The 20,018-nt window shown below is 30.8% G+C and overlaps 1 long non-coding RNA gene across 5 annotated transcripts; it reads left to right on the top strand.

Moving 5' to 3' along the window:
* The first annotated feature begins 2,051 nt into the window (after nucleotides 1–2,051).
* Nucleotides 2,052–4,012, top strand: LOC139877041 (uncharacterized). 5 transcript variants are annotated; one of them, XR_011768431.1, is made up of 5 exons: nucleotides 2,052–2,262; nucleotides 2,392–2,526; nucleotides 2,609–2,671; nucleotides 3,176–3,356; nucleotides 3,646–4,012. It is a non-coding gene; the product is annotated as an uncharacterized lncRNA (long non-coding RNA). The 5 variants fall into 5 exon arrangements; XR_011768433.1 differs by lacking the exon at nucleotides 2,052–2,262 and having other exon boundaries at nucleotides 2,269–2,526; nucleotides 2,612–2,671; XR_011768434.1 differs by lacking the exon at nucleotides 2,052–2,262 and having other exon boundaries at nucleotides 2,269–2,526; nucleotides 3,264–3,356.
* Nucleotides 4,013–20,018: the final 16,006 nt, after the last annotated feature.

The following is a 20,018-nucleotide window of genomic DNA, read 5'->3' as shown; positions in this document are numbered from 1 at the left end:
GATCGTAACTTGATTTCTTGTCTTTCACCGTTTTCACTCTAGAATCTTCGTTTTAGCTCTGTTTTACTTGATTCTTTTTGCATCGCCTTCGTAATTACTTAATCTAGAAAATCAACCGAAAAAGCGATAATTTTGCCGACAAAGTTTAAATCTTTATTGTTTTAGGGCTTAATAATGGGGATGAAAACGTGACTTTTTGCCCGATATCAATGTTGTTTACACGCTTATTTTTACACTCGCGCAACGCACGGGCTCTAAAGCCTTGTAATATATATATATATATAGGGGCATGATCAATGGGGAAGTAACCAATCGGGGGGAAGCGGGGGGAAGCAAATTTTTTTTTTTCCGTTTTTTTTGAATTTTTTTTTTCCGGCATCAAGATCACACGAAAATATGAACATTTAGAAGAGACACTTCGTGATGAATGTTATTATTTAGGCGGGAAAACGATCGACAAAAATAACATTCAAGATAATTTTTGTTCGTGAAGAATATGAATGTTTTTTTTTCATGTTTTGTGAAGTAAAATTTAGCCCGGTTTAGAGTTTAGGGTTTAGGGTTTGGTGTTTTGGGTTTATTCCATAAACCCAAAACACCAAACCCTAAATAAACCCAAAACACCAAACCCTAAACCCTAAACCCTAAACTCTAAACCGTTCGTGTCAAAAACTCAATCTAAACCCTAAATCTAAACCCTAAACCCTAAATTTCTAAACCCTAATATCTAAACTCTAATATCTAAACTCCAATAGCTAAAACCTCAAAATAAGTTCGAAAAACATGATAATTGTTATATATTACTTCTTCGAGCGTTTTCCCGCCAAAATAAAAACATTTATCACAAAGTGTCTCTACTAAATGTTCATATTTTCATCTCATCTATAATGTTCGTGAACAAAGTTTTTTCAAAAAACGAAAAAAAAAAGTTTTTGCTTCCCTCGCTTCCCCCCGATTGGTTACTTCCCTCTTGATCCTACCACTATATATATATATATATATATATATATATATATATATATATATATATATATATATATATATAGGGTGAGGATCCATGGAGAACTCATGGTAGTAGAGAACTCATGGAACTCGTGCAGATTCACTAAATCTGCGTGCAGATTCACATATTTTTTTTTTTTTTGCAGATTCAGTCAATCTGCGTGCAGATTGACGATTTTTTCCATTTTTTTTTTTTTACAGATCGACTTTTTTTTTTCAGTTTTTTTTATGCAGATTGAGTCAATCTGCGTTTTTTTTTTGCAGATCGACTTTTTCTGTGCAGATTTGACTTTTTTTTGTGGAGATTGACTTTTTTTCCAGTTTTTTTTCCAGATTGTATTTTTTTTCCATAGATTGAAGCTCAATCTCCACATAGATTGAAGTTCAATCTATGAGTTCTATGGGTTCTCTACATACTTTAGTTCTCTAGGATCCTTTCACTATATATATATATATATATATATATATATATATATATATATATATAACTTTTGTCCAAATGTCATCAAACCCATGATTTAAGGACCACTTAGGAGAGAGGTAACACTCACATAAAACTTATACATATACAAGATTTGTTTCTATTTTTTTACCTCACAAATTACCTATACATATATATAGATACACCACATCATCATCCCATGTAGCCTCAAAAAATCTGATCAGATTCAAATTTCAATTTTTAGTGGCTTTTTATGACACCATATGATCAAGTAGACACATCTAACAAGAAATTTAAATGTATGTGTATAGGTTTTAAAAATTTGAAATAAAAGATTTCAAATTGTAGATCTATAAACTCAGTTGTATTTTTCAATCTTTCTTTTCCTCATCTTCTGTCTAACTAAATACGATCTTTTTTTTTTTTGTTTTCCAATCTTCACCCTAATTGTTCTTCAATAATCTACGGGTACGATTTTATCATCAATTGAATTTCTATTTATGTAATCATCATTCCTCTCACACATCGAATCCCTAATTCATCCGCTACAAACCTAAACACATCGATCGAGTTTCAGTGAGAGTGATCTGCTACAATTAGGTAGGTGTCTGACTTCTTTTCTTATTCTTCTCGGGTTTTCTAATTTGCAATCAACACAAAAAAAACATACACACACATTCAGTCGATGAAATTAATCTACAGGAACTGGGTCGATGAGTCTCAATCCAAAAATATCATTTTCTCGATTGTTAATCATTAGCATCAGGTACTCGATTCGCACAAACCCTAGCTTCTGAGTTCCAATCAATTAGCATCAGGTACTCGATATCATCTAATTAATTTTTTGTAATTAATTTAAATTTCAATACATTTTTGCTGATTAATGATTATATATTTGTTAACAATTTTATCCTATTCGATGATCATATACTCCGTATGTGAATAAGTGGATGTAAAATGTTCCAAGAAGAGGTAACAGTGATTTCCTTAGATGATTTGTTCTTATAAGTCTGGTTTTAGGAATGAAAGAAGAAAGTCAAAAGTTTCTTTCAATTTAAGCATCAAGTTCTATTGTTGAAGAGGTACATTTTTTTTTTTTTTTCCTTTATGTTATTGTATATTTACTTTTGATGGTTGCATGACATTGGTCTTGTGTGTCTTCAGTAGGTGCCTAAGCAATTTAAAATCACACCATTCCTCTCTTCTTTTATCATTCTTCTTTATCAGGTAATTTCGTTTACATTTAATTATTTTTAGGTGACTTCACTATTTTTCGTGTTTTGATTTTGATGATTATTTTGAGGAAATATTCAAGTTCATATTGGTTTGTTTTTTTGTGTTAATACTCACATGAATATCTCACTTTATATCAATTTGTTTGAATGTTAAGATTATATGGGTTTTGAAGGATTTGGCACTAAACCATTTGACAATGTTAAGGTTATTGGAATTAGGTGTACGATCGATATTATTACTGTTGTCATATCATATAAATTCGGGTAGTCGATTTCTTATACTTTGTGATTGATTGTTGGAATTACCATTTGGAGATTAGGAGATTTAAATGTATGAAAGTGCATATTGAACCACTAGATTTAAGTAGGGATATGTGGGTGATTGACCTGAAGTCAGTGGGGTCAAATTTGGCGGGTCTAAATGGTAATATAATGTTTATGGTTGAAACTTTTGGATGGTTGATCTTCATGTTGTTTTTATGATTTAAGAATGCAGTTTTTAGCAAATGGGATAAAAATCAACATTTGCTAATATGTCGTCTTCTGTTTTTTAACCATCGAAAATGGTACTCTCAACCCAACAGAAGACGGCATATCAGAAATCGAAATGAAACGTGGCGGGTTTTGAATGATCATAATACTGTGTTGCTCAAGCAACATGGGATTACTTAACCAAGGTATGCACCGAATTTCTAATAAAACTTTGAATTTGTTTCGATTGTAGAATAAAGCACATTTTATTTGCTATCCTTATGGACACTTTGACCCGATCTTGATAACAAAAAAGTTTCCATGGTAATCTTAAAATATTGAGGATTATATATCTATATATATAATACGATTTGTCAAGTCTGTTTTTAATTCAAAAATAACGATACGAGTCAAGTCTGTTTGATCTTGATTTATCTAACTTTAATACGATTTGTACTTTTAACGGTTGATCTTGATTTATCTTCTCCTTATCAGACAGTGGCGCCAGCACCAACAAATTCGTATCGATTTTCTGAAGACGACGGTACAAATTTCAGAACGTTTGAAGCGGATAAGACTGAGAGGTTAGGGTTTCCTTTACTTGCAATCTATGGGTTTTGATTGTTTAAAATCGTTTAATTCTGCTATTTTTAAAGTTGTTTTATGCTTGGAGATTAGGGTTCCATGAGTCATGTACAACTTGGTTGCAAAATTATGTGTGATTATAAGAATTTTTTGGAATTTTTTTCTTAGTGTGAAATCATCAATATTGGTTACGTGTTGAACTAAGAATTAAACAGCAGACAAATGTATACTTGAATATAGTTTTATATTTGGTTGAATTTTCATAAAAAGGAGATTTGAATTTTCAGTGCAGAGAAGATTTCGTTCTTCTTTGAAGGTACATGGTTAATTAGTATCATGAACTTTATTGAATTAAAAGGTTAAATATTTGGACTATTAATCAATTATTGTGGATAGGATTGATGCTATTTATATTGTGAAGTTTTAACTTGATTTAGTAGATGACATTGTTCCAACTAAATGTGTCAAAATGACTCTCGGGCCTACTTTTCGGACCCGTAGATTGATGGCTTATTCCAGCCCCTAAGAGAGATAAAGGGGTAGAGCATGAACCAAAGTAAGATTATGGGTTAGCCATGATATTTTGAATGACTGTGCAAGTTATCTGGAGATATACTATGTTAGATTGTTGCATTATTTCATTTTTTTGAGTGATTGTATATTTTTCCTATGCATACAAAAGTTTTACCGAAAGTTTCTTAACATATGATTGGTACTATTGGAAAAAGGATAGAAGTAAGATTGGATTAAAATTAATAAGTAACAAGTATTCGGGTCGGCCCGCTTTGCTGGGCCAAAATCGCTAGCCTGAAGAAAAAAAAAAGCCCTTTGCAAGAATCGAACCTGCACCATCTGGAGACAATAAAGGCCACCAAGCCACCCCAGCCACTTATGTCTTTGTGTTATTATATTACAGTTAATGATATTTATATAGTTAAAAACGTCGCTATAAAAATTGCAAAGGGTAGCGATGTAGATACTGATAAGTGTAGGGGTGAAATTGAAGAAATTGCATTTAAGTTTCAAATAAATATTGCTATTTTTTTTGTCCTTTTATGTTTTCTAAAGGGGAGTGATCCTCACACACTTGATCCATACACACCATAATATTTGAACTTCCTATTTTGCCCCTTCTATTTAACATAACTATCTTAATGGCTTCCCTTATCTCCCCAATCCCCTCTATTATTCTTCTTTCAATATGTAGGCTTGGTATCTTGACTGACTCCACCACTGCATCCAAATTCCACAACTTGAATTCCGAGCATACCACCGGATACTATCAACCATGAGGCTTCTCCTCTCGCCGCCCAAAAATCGTTGTAAAATTGCATATTTTCCAACGATTTCAGGCCTTTATTTGGAATTTTCCGGCGAGTGCAGGGTCACGGTACCTATTTGTTTTACATGTACCATTTTGAGCCGGATCTGATCTAGATCTACGAAGTCAGTGGCTGCCCGATTGTATTATTTAATTTATGATTAATACGTTAATTGAAGTGGCCTTTATTTAATACGTTAATTCAAATAGCCTTAAAATGATGCATTTCTTGTACGCTCAGTGATTCTATATATGTGAGTGTGTAGATGGAAGGGGTTAAGAGTCCAAGTGATTGGAATGGTTTTTGTGAACACCAATTTATATTTTATGTTTAATCTTTTAATTTAATTTATAAATTATAAATTAGAAATTATATAGATGATGAAGACAACGGACTCTGATGCTTCGACGGTGGAATAGGAGGTTTAGTTGGGTGGGTGACCGGTTGGATTTAGAATTGACAAATAGTATGATGGATTGTTACATTTTAATTTTTTCACTTTTGAAATATAATTATTTCATGGAGTATTAGTAAGAGGGTAAAATAGGAAGTTAACAATAATGGGTGTGTGTAGGTCAAATTTAAGTGTGTTAGAATCATCTCTCTTTTCTAAATGAATATATGTATAATAGTAATCAATATAATATTGACATGTCATTTTGCAACTTTTTTGTAGCATTCCTTTATTCTTTCATAATTTACTCAAAGAACTGAAAGTTATACAATACGGAGTAACTAACAACCTTGACCACTTGCAATAAAGTTTGTTAGTAAGTTAATTCTAAGGATAATGATCAATAGTACGTTGTTAGACCTTTTGGATTTTTATCTTTTGTTTGTTAATCATTTTACATTTTTATTACTTATTTTACTATTAAAGTTTGTTACTAAGTTACGGAGTAATTCAAAGGATAATGATCCAATTTAATGTCAGTTGTTAGACCTTTTGGATTAGTTGTTACCTTTTGTTTGTTAATCATTTTTAATTTACTATTTATTACTTTATAAAAGAATAAACTATTTAAGATAGTCTGGTGTTTGAAATCTTCATATCTTCACAATATGTCATGTTTAAAGTTTACTAGCAATATATTTTTGAGGTGATCAGTGTCAAAAACGACATTACCAGAAGTAAAAAATACTCATCATAATAGTTTGACCGGAAAAATCTTATATGTTTTCATTTTATTATAAATGGAACGGAATAAAACCTATGAAAATGAAAAATAAAGAAAAAGAATCTCTAGATAGGATAAAGAAAAAATTGCTTAAAATGTTAATAATAGAGTTGTTGATTTAGACGGTATTTATTTTTATTAAATGTTTGCCATAGTTGTTTGAAGTTTTGATTGAAATTTTCTTTTAAGTCGTTAATTTTGTGATCGTTAAGTTGTGTCGACTGAAATTGAGTTTTCGATCTTAATATTTGTTTTGAAGTCTAAAGATTGATATTGCAGTTATAATCTCTGAAATTTTTGTTGGCGAAAAAATAGGTATATATAAATATTATTGGAATTTTCATTAAAAAGATGAAAACCCAAGATTTTATGTTAATAGAACTAGACTTGGAACTTCGACTTTGCTGAAGAACTTGACACAATATTGTATCAATCTGATTTTGACTATTTTAGTTTTGAACTAACATCAATAACTCATTGTTGCATTATAAGGTAATTGATTCATAACGTTTACGAAACTCATTTTTAACATTTCTTTAGTTTCAATACATATATACTAATAAAGTGTTCCGTCATTAAACTGCTATCAACAACAAACAATGCTATACAAATAGACATGATTACGAAAACTATTTCTTAGAGCTGTCGTACAACGCACAGGCTCTTAAAAATTTGTTATTTTTTATTTACAAACAAATCAAACCTTATATCATTTTATTTTTACTATTTTATGTTTATAACATTTGTACGCAATAATATTAAATCCGCCGTGCAATGCACGGGCTCCTAAAATTCAAATTGAAAACTGATGCGGATGACATGGACAAATCAAACCTTATATATATATATATATATATATATATATATATATATATTACTATTTTATGTTCATATCATTAATACTCAATAATATTAAAACCGTCGTGCAACGCACGGGCTCCTAATGTATGTTTAATGTTATTTTTGTTAAAAATTATAACTATGTTTCATTATTATGAGATCCATCAACTATAAATAAATTTATTTATTTGGTCATTAAAAAAACCTTATATCATTTTTTTTATACTAATTTAATAAAAATTCATTTATAATCAGTTATATTATATCCACCGTGCATCGCACGGGCTAAAAAATCTAATATATATATATATATATATATATATATATATATATATATATATATATATATATATATATATATATATATATTGTAATTAGGTTACTTGTTATGTAATTAATGTTTTTTGTTATTCAGGTTATCATATCCTATACATCTTTTTTTGAACGACGATTTGGAGTTACTAACGGGGGGTCCGAACGCAAAGTCGAACCCATCAAACCGATCATTTCCTTGTACGAACCACTACAGTCCTACCACCCTCAGGAGGAAACCTATAAGACGAATCCATACGGGCATCGTATGTGGTAAAACCCTCCGAGTGAGGCTCAAATGCATAGACGTCGAAACCTCTGAGGCCTATGAAATGGACAGGTAATTACAAGAGAAATATTATTGCAACACATGATAGTCGGACCCCTTGTGACAACCCGGAAATTTCCGACCAAATTTAAACTTTATCTTCTTATTATTCCGACACGATAAGCAAAGTTTGTTAAGTTAAATCTCAAGAATTTTAAACTGTGTTCATACATTCATTTAACCTCGACCAAGTTCCGACGATTCACGAACCATTAATTAAATGAATATGATTATATATATATATATATATATATATATATATATATATATATATATATATATATATATATATATACATTTAAATACTTTGTTAACATTTCACGTTATAATATATACATATATATCGCAAAACGTTTTCGTTTAATAAAGCAAAATCGTAAATAATCGTAACAGATTTCAAGTTTTTAACCTACAGTTTATCCGTGAGTTGTAGGGTTAAGTTAAATGGATAAATAAACTTATGAAATCATTTTTATGTAAACCATCGAATTACTTAACTTGTCAATATCCAACGTCTAAGTTATTTACAATACACATTCTTACTTTTATATTTAAATAAAACGAAAGTTAAAATAGTTATCTTATCGAAGTCACGAGAAAATGTTGTAAAGCATGAATTGGAAATCAAACAGGAATGTCTACCAATATTTGTTCGATATTTGGCATTTTGTTCTCACTTGTAAATCACTTTACCATTTATTCCGAATACCGTTAAAAAAAAAGGTTTCCTAATATATATATATATATATATATATATATATATATATATATATATATATATATATATATATATATATATATATATATATATATATATATATATATATATATATATATATATATTATAACGTGAAATGTTAACAAAGTATTTAAATGTATAATACTTTACATGAACATATTTGTTTAATATATTTATCGATGGAATTATATGATAATATCAAATGATTGAGTTATCAGACACGTTGTGTTATGATTACGAGTCTCTGTTGAGAGGTCCACTTTGATTTAGGAAACCTTTTTTTTTTAACGGTATTCGGAATAAATGGTAAAGTGATTTACAAGTGAGAACAAAATGCCAAATATCGAACAAATATTGGTAGACATTCCTGTTTGATTTCCAATTCATGCTTTACAACATTTTCTCGTGACTTCGATAAGATAACTATTTTAACTTTCGTTTTATTTAAATATAAAAGTAAGAATGTGTATTGTAAATAACTTAGACGTTGGATATTGACAAGTTAAGTAATTCGATGGTTTACATAAAAATGATTTCATAAGTTTATTTATCCATTTAACTTAACCCTACAACTCACGGATAAACTGTAGGTTAAAAACTTGAAATCTATTACGATTATTTACGATTTTGCTTTATTAAACGAAAACGTTTTGCGATATAATGAACCTTTATGATTAAAACGTTTTAACAGACATTTTGTTTTGAAGAACTTAATTAGAGCTTTATATTATAAATTGTATATATATATTATGTTTCAAAAATGTAAACGTAATATGACATAATATTTTTATCATTTAAAACGATTATAAATAAGTTTTGAAATATAATTAATTTTGAAAAACTAAATATTATATTACAAAATAAATATAAATATATAAATATATAATATATATATATATATATATATATATATATATATATATATATATATATATATATACACTTTACAATGTAACGAGATATAATAATAACGTAGTCATAAAACATTTTGATTTAAAATAATATTATTATATAACGAGACGTTGATTTATAGAAGCAAATGACCAAAACACTCAAATGATTAAAATACATCTTTAGTGATATAGTTTATTAATAATCTAAGTTTATATTTTGACAAGGGTACGAGTCATCAAACATAAAATACTAGTTTTCTAAGCGTACGAAAATGCGTTCGAGAAACCGGAAACGGGACGTAAGTCGAGTCACAACGTACGAGTCATCGGAACTAAAATTACAAGTTAACTATACACATGAATATAATATAATATATAATTAATTATATAGATTATTAATTATTAATATATATAATATTATTATCGAGTGTCGGCAAGAAGTTTGAGTGATTATGAGCTGTATGTCAAGGCCATGCCATCGCATGGCCATGAGGACCAAACCCCATGCAATCGCATGGTTAAGTTTGGTGGCTCAAATGCTATAAATCGAGAGAGTGCAGTTTTCGTTCATTCATCCATCTTTTTCTCTTCTTTCTTACATTTTATGTTATTATTATTATTATTATTTATATTATTATTATTATTAATATTAAGATTATTAATATTAATCTTATTATTATTAGTATTAGTATTATTAGGAGCAATATTATTAGTATTATACATAAAATACTACGACGAGGTTCTGCTCGCATGTTTTCAAAATGGGTTTTTGAGTGGGATAGAGCTAAGGAAATTATGGGTTATAGCTATGGAGGTTATGGGTATGATTCGTGGGTATGCTCGTGAGTCAAATCTAGTGTTTATCATCTCCGTTGCGTCTACGTAATTTGCTGCAATATTGAATCTCAATATTGATACGTGAGCACTCATAACTTAACTTTTATATATTGATAGTGTATCCCTGACTAGTGCTCGAGTATATATGATTATGCATGCTTGTATATTTAAGTTTATCATTAAATAGATTATGATAGATTATGAATTTAATACATATGCTACTAGGATAAGGTATATGATATGCATGTCGTTGGAAAGCTGATGAAAAATTAATGACTTTTCATTTAGAAAGCGTATGATTTCGATGAACGGATTAAAAGATATCGTCAATTGAATTATCTATAATTTTAAGTATTATTGTTAAAATGATTAATATTATCGTTATCGTTATCGTTATCGTTATCGTTATCATTATCGTCGTTATTATAGTTATTATTATTATTATTATCTAATGATCAATAATAATAATAATAATAATAATAATAATAATAATAATAATAATAATAATAATATTATTATTATTATTATTATTATTATTATTATTATTATTATTATATTATTACTACTATTATTATTATTAAAATAATTAATATTTTTATCAAAACTATCATTTTATTATTTTTATCGTCATTATTATTATTAAAAGTATCATTAATATTAAAACCATCATTTTTATTAAAATTATCATTTTTAAATAGAAATATCATTGTTATGATAAAATATCATAATCATTTTAATATTTTTATTATTAAAAATTATCATCTTTAAATAGAATTATTATTTTTATATAAAATATTATTATCGTTATACTTATTATTAAAAAGTATCGTTATTATTATCATGATTAGAATTATCATTTTATTATAATCATCTTTAGTAAATAAATATTGTTATTATCATTATTAGTAGAACAATAATAATTTTATTATTACAAATACAACTTTTACTCATTATTGTTATTATCAATATTATTTTATCAAATAAATAAGTAATACAAAGATATTTTTACCACACGTAATATAATTACATTAATAATACATACCACTATATTTTTATGATATCAAGAGAACCTTATGAATTTTATTACTTAAAATATATATAAGTATAATTTCTTCATATATAAACTTTAATATATTTTTATTTATTAATAAATGATTTGTATTATTTACTCTAGTAAAATCTGATAAATATATTTAAATATATAAAACGACTATATTTAAGTTATATAATAAACAAATATAAATTTGGAAGTCATTTATTTTAGATTAGATAACTTTGTTGATTTTTGCATGATAATCTCGAGCATTAGGATTGTGATACACTATGACTTGACCTAAATTGTTAGACCGATATTGACCAACATATATATATATATATATATGTGTATATATATATATATATATATATATATATATATATATATATATATATATATATATATATATATATATATATATATATATATACTTAATATAGGTTCGTGAATCCTAGACCAACCTTGCACTTGTTCAATGCCATCATATGCATAATTACTACGAAATACAGTATTGTGAGTTTCATTACTCCATTTTTAAATACTTTTGCAATATATATTTTTGAGACTGAGAATACATGCGCTGTTTTTATAACTGTTTTATTAAATGCTTTTGAAATATATTTTTTAACTGAGAATACATGAACTGTTTTTATAAATGTTTGACGAAATAGACACAAGTACTAAAAACTACATTCTATGATAGAATTATTTGGATTCAGAGGTTCGATTTGCACTAGCTACTATCGGTGAGAAATTTTTGCATTGCACGATGCATTAGCTACCGTTTAGCTACCCTCGGTGAGAAATTTTTGCATTGCACGATGCATTAGCTACCGTAGGTGATTTTATGTAGCATTAGCTACCCTCTGTGAGAAATTTTTGCATTGCACGATGCATTAGCTACCGTTGTAAGATTGTTTATCGGTGAGAAATTTTTGCATTGCACGATGCATTAGCTACAGAAATGGTTCGATTTAGTAGTTACTATCGGTGAGAAATTTTTGCATTGCACGATGCATTAGCTACCGTTTTAGCTACCCTCGGTGAGAAATTTTTGCATTGCACGATGCATTAGCTACCGTTGTAAGATTATTTGCGGTGAGAAATTTTTGCATTGCACGATGCATTAGCTACCGTTGTTGTATTTCCCTCGGTGAGAAATTTTTGCATTGCACGATGCATTAGCTACCGTTGGTGAAATAGTATTGTATTAACTACCACGGTGAGAAATTTTTGCATTGCACGACGCATTAGCTACCGTTGGTGAGTTTGTTTTGAAAGGTTCCGGTGTTCTTCATATGAATGAATTTTACAGCAGTGAGTAGACCTGCACAGATTGATTTCTAAATATGAGTATCTTGTGGTCTATTATATAATTGGAAATGATTGATTTTGATAAACTAATGAACTCGCCAACCTTTTGGTTGACACTTTAAAGCATGTTTATTCTCAGGAATTAAGGAAATCTTCCGCTGTGCATTTGCTCATTTTAAAGATATTACTTGGAGTCATTCATGGCATATTTCAAAAGACGTTGCATTCGAGTCGTTGAATTCATCAAGATTGATAATAAGTCATTCATAGTTTGGATATATTATGAAATAGTATGCATGACTGTAAACTTTCGTTGTAATGAAAGTTTGTCTTTAAAAAACGAATGCAATGTTTGTAAAATGTATCATTTAGAGGTCAAATACCTCGCAATGTAATCGTATGTTATTGTATTCGTCCTTATGGATTAGGACGGGTCGTCTAACCCTGACTTGTCTTATGTGTAGTTAGTTCATCATTAATGCACCAAAACCTCTCGCTTAGCCTATACATCTTAATGTCACTGGAATACTGGATAGACAAAAATTTGCAAAACCCTTTTACTATTGCTATTGCTATTTAGATGTTCTTATCTGCATTTGATTATGCGACATCAGGTATCGAGTTTGCGTTGAAGTTTCTTGACAATAAATTTTCTTTCCAAGATAAATTACATTGCTCGTGGATAGGGATGACAATGGATCGGATATGGATCATGTGAGGCCGTATCCATATCCATATTCATTTAATTTTTGTTCACCCACATCCATATCCTTATTCATTTAATTTATGTTCATTCATCCATATCCATATCCATATCCAATAGATTAAGCGGGTTAATGGATATCCATTGGATATTAAAAAAATATTTTAAAATTTCCTAATATGTGATATAAACAAAAACGTAATACAACAAACATATATATAACGTGTAATCTTTGTCAAAGATACAACACAATTCATTAAGTATACTATTAAACATTGACTATGACAAACTAAATGTGTAGTTTTATGTTTATTTGATAAGATATGCGTGTTTTATTGTAATATATCATAGTTAATTCATTATATGATTGAAAGTAAATGTATGTGTAATGCTAAATAAATATGTAATAGTAAATATGTTTGCATATATCTATATTTATGTATTCATATATGTATTTCAGGTGTTAATAGATATATCCATGGATGATATTTTTCATCCGTATCCATATCTTTATTCATTTAGATTCATTCATATCTGTATTCATATCCATTTAGATTATCCATATCCATCACGAACCGGGTGGATCGGATGGATATCCACTGAATCGGGTGACCATTACCATCCCAACTCGTGGATATTGGTTTAAAAGTTTGTTTATAGTTTTCATGAATTTTTCTTCTTGATGCATCTGATGTGGTTGTTTCTAACTTGGATTCGAATGTGTATATTGCAGATACTTTTTAATAGGTAAAGTAAAGTAATGGTACCAAAAGTGCAAAAAAAAGTTTTTGATGAAAATTGAAATGTTATATTGTTTCGCAAAGTTTGTACGGAGTAAAATAAATCGCGTAAAACAGAAATTAATTTACATACATAAGAGTGGACAGGAAATCATCAGGCATTCAGGCCCGCTGAAGCCAGGTGCATAAGATATTAGGCCAGTTGGTGATTGAAATGGGTTGAAAATATTAGGCCTACGGAAGAAAATTGCACTAATAATGGGCGTGTAAAAAATTGCTCACACACTTTTTTTTTTTTAGAACGACAATTTTGAAATTGAATTCTCTCATTTGTCACCCACGTAACCGTTAGGAACTAACTCCTCGCATTCATCGCGCAATTCGGAACATCAGACTATACAACCTCAATGCATAAATGAGTATTCATCGTGAAAACACGAAAAGCACACTCTTTGATGTAATGTTATCATTGGTCTTTTTTGTAGTTTGATGTAAGTGATAGTAGTTAAACCTTCAATGCCTTGTATTATAATTCAAGATATTGTTTGTTTCTTACTCTCTCCAACAAGCCTAACGAGGGGGCCATCCGGCCATGCCATTTTTATGTACAAATCCACAATCCTAATTATATATGTACAACCCTCAAAGCACTATGCAAGTCACTTCAATTTTTAATTCGTAATTAGGGTGTGGTAATAGTTGCTTTACTAAAGGGTTTACCTATGATTATAACCAGTTAGGGTGGAAGCCGCGCGTTGCTACTGGTGTCTAGTTTCATAAGGTGTTTTTATTTTATTAGTATTCATTTTTCTTTTTTGAACGGCGATATCGCCATCGAATGATCTCATTTGTCACCCACACACGCGTTAGGAGGAATCTCTTCACACACCATCGCTGCATTGGGTACCCGTCCCGGTGTGCTTTAGATTAAAACGAGTGGCTTCGAGCATACACTTTTTTTCACCACAACAAAATCCTAAAGAAAACCCTCATTCCCATCATTCAAACGCTCGCCTATTTTTCAAGGACATGGGCTCGGAATCAACATAGGAGTTGTACCACTCAGGCAATGCCTCGCTGGTATGAACATTAACCCTAGTTAGGATTGACGATTATTTTAAAGATGTTTTTATATCTTGTATGAATTATAATTTTTATGCTTAAAAAAAGATCCATTGATTATCTAGAGATTGGGATAAATGTGTATGCGTAGATAAGGATAAGATTGATGAACCTAGTTAAGCCGAATATTTACCCCTTACTAGTTTTCTCCCTATGTCAACCTAGGTAGTTTTCTTATTATTGAATGAGAACCGGTTGAAGATAATAAATTGGCTAGTACACACCTAAGTCTTGGAATCTCGACGAACTTTGTTACAAATTGTATGTCTATCCGATACATGAAGTAGATGATTTGATGAACGTAGTTAAGTCAGCGCTTGGATCATAATTATCAACCTAATTCATGTCTTGATGTCTATCTACAAGTTGGTCTGACTTAATAAATAGGTGTTCGAACAATAGTACAAGTCGTTTGAAACTAATTTATCTCATAGCTTAATTCGAAGCTAGGAGGATTGTGAAAGTTCAAGTGAATATCTATTTTAATATATAATTTATTCGAATCATTTATTTGCTTATTTATTTTATTGTTTATTTAATTATTACCTTAGTTGCTAGTTAAATTCAAACTCCCCCAATTAAATGGGACAATAAACTATAACAAATCTAATTGTCGTACTCTTCCTGGGATAAACTTAATTCACCTACTATCTATTACTACATTAATCAGGATTGTGGCATGTAATGTGTGCTAGTAGTTAGTTAGTTAGTTAATTTTATTTATAAATTAAAAAGTCGATCTACTCACATAAGGTATCTTCTTGTCGCACATACCCATGTCGCCGCTCTCTACTTCAACCAACCTCCCTTAATATGATAGGTTACGTCCTCATCAGTTAACCCCGATTTGTGGAGTATCATGTCTATGTATCTAAAAGAATTCTGCGGGTGTAAGATCTGGTCCCCAATGCGGATATTCACACCATCAATTTGTTCAACTTTGTTGTCGTCGAAATCACAACTAAGATATTATTTCTTTTATCTACTGATCCTTAGACCATTTCGTTCTAGGACCTCCCTCCATTGCTCAAGTCGTTTGTTTAGCTCGTCCTTTAATTCCTATACTTACACAATATCATTGTCAATAATCAAGCACCACGTGATCCTTTCATGTATCCCTCGATCAAAGCGAAAAGAAAATGGCTAAGGGTCAATCCCTGGTGTAGGCCTACTTCTATTAGAAATGTGTTTTTGATGCTCGTTTCATAAACATGCTTCTTACTCTCTTTTAAATTTATAATTGAATTAAACTTTGACTCGACCATGAAACAAACTCACGAGAAACAATGACTCGGTAGTTGTAATTGGCAAGTTTTCCGTTTAAAGTTCGTCCCAAGAGAGTGGTGATTGCTATTGAATCGATGAAAACTCATAATCATCCTAAGGTTTGTTTGGTTGGGGGGTTTTGAATTTGAGATATTAAAGAAAATAATTGCAAATTTAAACTAAGAACTAAGAAATAATTATCAATATTAAAAGCATGAACACTTGCTTAATCCACTTGAAGCATTCGGATTGTACTATTGTTCACTTAAGAGCTAATTGTGTTCAAACTTATTGTAGTATTTCTACTAGATGTTCTTATGATCAAATCAATACTTGCTAATTCCCATAATCTTATATCAATTGATCTAGTTGAATCATGCAATTATCATTAGTACTTAGCCTAGGTTAAAGTCCCCTAAAACCCTTTGGTAATCAAAATCCCTTAAGAAAATCAACTTCACTATGTTGACTAAGGACCAATTGAAAACCAATCCAAACTAAGACCCAATCCCTTGAAAGCCCCAATTTGATTGTCTAGATCACCTAAGAGTTGAAGTACAAGTTACTTCACTTAATCATATCCCTTTGAAGGTTTTACAACTCATATAATCAAAGTCAAGTCCAAAACAAACATAACAAAGGATCTTTTGGCTAATTCTAGTAATAAATCAGAATCATCAATTCATAGATTCATCCAAACACAATCAATAACAAAGATAAGAACAATCCTTAGCTATCAAGCTTCATAAACAAGTGTACATAATAAAATCTAGCCAATCATGGCTAGAACAAGACCAATACAAGCAATAATAGTGAATCTAAACATCATTAAGCAATAAACAAGAGTAGATAGTACCAAACTTAAGAAATTACAAAAGTGACTAGATGGAGAAGATGAAGATGATGAAGAACAAGCCCTAGATCTTGATTCAATCTTCAAATCCTTGATGTATAATGGAAGAATAGATGAAAAATTGATTAAAAGCTCAATAAAAAAACTATGAAACCCTAATTTGATCAGCCACCACGCACTAGATACTGTTTTATTGAATGTTGTATGATAAAACCCTTCATTTCTTCCTATTCATACTCTTCAAAAACTGCCCAGAAAATACAATGGAACGTCGTTCCTCTTTTAGGAACGTCGTTTTTGGGCTCTTAAATGTGGAACGCCGTTCTTAACTAGGAACTTCATTCCTGAATCGTGCTCCAAATGCCATCTTTTTCTGTTTCCATTTCCTTTGTAAATTCCCCAGGTAGAACGTCGTTCTTGGCTTTGGAACGGAGTTCTTGAAGATGGAACGACGTTCTTTGATGATGGAACGTCGTTCTTGTTGTCAACTTGAGCACTTTGCAGTTTTCTTGATACATTTGCACACTTTGGTCAATGTTACACCAATTTACACTTAGAACTGCAATAGCACTCAGAATGCAATTAAACCCAAGATCATAGTTTTTCGAGCACTGAAACGAAAACTGAGTAAAACAAGGTAGATATTGCGTGAGAAACATAGCGTGGATGAGCAATATCAAACCCCCTACATTTGAACCTTGCTTGTCCTCAAGCAAGCATAACAATAAACAAGACTTGGAGACAAATAGCAATAAATGATCAAAGCCAAAGTGCAAAAGTTTGGGCAATAATTAATACCTTCATGAATGTGCACTTTGATGGCTAGAGTGATCTCCAAATACTTGCATTTGCTTAGGACCAAGCATAACCTCAACTTCTCTTCTTCAAACACTAGCAAAAACTCAAACATCAAGCTTCAAACCTCTACAATCCATCATATGGGCAATGGTGGGGGTGGCAATTCTTGACCAAGTCTTCAGTTGAACCTCAAAATTATACACCACTCTTCCAAATCAAGCTCCAAATCTTCAAACATCCTCAAATCAAACAAATTCAAGTCTAGGCTAAACATCTACACATCTTCATTCATCTTGGAGCAAACGATCAAACAACATGCTCCCTAGAAAGGCTCAAATATCCACAAAATTTTGCAATTAAGAGTAATTATATCAAGATTCGAACTTTGTAGTGCAAAACTTTCTATGAGCATTCTTCAAATCATCACAAACAAATACTTCACCTTTCATACCGCACTTTCATCACTATTAACGATCACGAACCTCCCAAAAGCTTCACCTCGGTGTAATGGAGCGCCAAATTACATGAGTTACCCAAGAAAATGTTTAAGCCTTAAAGAAAACAAGGCTTTTAGAGAAAACCATTTTTCATGTTTAGAAAGGGAAAACGAGTCAAGTTGTAAAGCTAGACAAGTTTTCCGAAAATTTCATGGTTTAAAAGCTTTGTGCATTCCAAAGCCATCCCGGTTTTAGGACAATCGCACAGATAGCTAATGCCCCGGTATATCACCGAAGTGAACTATCGTCTTGTATCGAAGGCGATGAGACAAAAGCTATCTTGGGCTCATAAGGTTGTGTGCATACAAGCCACCCAGTGGTGAGACGGCCGCATAGGTAGCTACTCCCCCGGTAAACATACTACTCGGTGCCAATAGATATGAAGAAGTAACTACCTTGGGTGTGAGATTAACGGTGGGTCTATTGCACGATACTTGGAAGACTTTACTTCCAAGCTTGGGTCTTTTGGTACACAACTTAACTTGGAAGACTTTACTTACAAGTTTGAAAGAATTGACTTCCAAAACGAGACATGGGAGGACTCGACTCTCCCGGGAGTGTCAAAGTTCAAGGCTTTTATTCACTCGGCTACTTCCCACATAACAAGCTTTTATGCTTATGTTGAGAAAGGGTAAGAAGTAGAAACTACCCCTCCATAATTGATTGAACAAAGGCGCCATAGCTTTTGGCTATGGCGTGTGTTGTCTAGAAACACTAGCACGAAGTCATTGCTCCTAAAAAGGAAATCACATTGCGAATCTCGGGGCTCCTCTTCCCACGGTATGATACATCGGTTGAAACATCGTGAAATGATGAGACAACTAATGTCAATATAAAATAGTATGGATTAGGAAGTATCCCACACCAAGTAATGCGACATTTAGGAGACCTGACTCCCTAAAAATGGATGGACTTGAGTCATCCGAAAATGTTAAAGCTTGGAGCTTTAAACACTTGATTTTTGGAACCCGCATGAAAGACTTTACTTCCATGCAAAAGTTTTGATTTTTCATTTGATTTTATCACTTGAGCACAAAAATCATTTGGAAGTGGGAGACTTTACTCCCACTTGAGAATTGCAAGTATGAAAGGAAGACTTTACTTCCTTAAGTTTGAATCGCAAGGAAAAGACTTTACTTTTCCACAGATTTACATGCCTTAACCATTTATGTGTTATGAATTTGTGTTAATGTAATGGCTAAAAACTTGTTCAAAAATTTTTATCAACATTGCAAGTTTTATCTTTGTAGTGTTTGTGACAAGCTTAACCGAAAAGTTCAAAATGACCCGAGATTTTAACTCTCCCCCTATATTTAGTTTGATGTAATGCCCTCATTGCATTTAAACGATGAAATAAGTAAAAATGAGGGACATTTTGAAATAGAATAGAAGATAGAAGAGAAATAAAAACCGGAATGATCTTTGTTGTCCTCAATCGGATAATACTTAGTCACCAAAGAATGCAAGTCGATGATCTTGACGCCTGAACTTAATGTCAGGCTTGA

The sequence above is a fragment of the Rutidosis leptorrhynchoides genome, chromosome 11 (genome assembly GCF_046630445.1).
Source record: "Rutidosis leptorrhynchoides isolate AG116_Rl617_1_P2 chromosome 11, CSIRO_AGI_Rlap_v1, whole genome shotgun sequence".
NCBI lineage: Eukaryota > Viridiplantae > Streptophyta > Magnoliopsida > Asterales > Asteraceae > Rutidosis > Rutidosis leptorrhynchoides.
The sequence above is the reverse complement of the archived record's forward strand: the minus strand, read 5'-3'. Positions and strand labels throughout refer to the sequence as shown.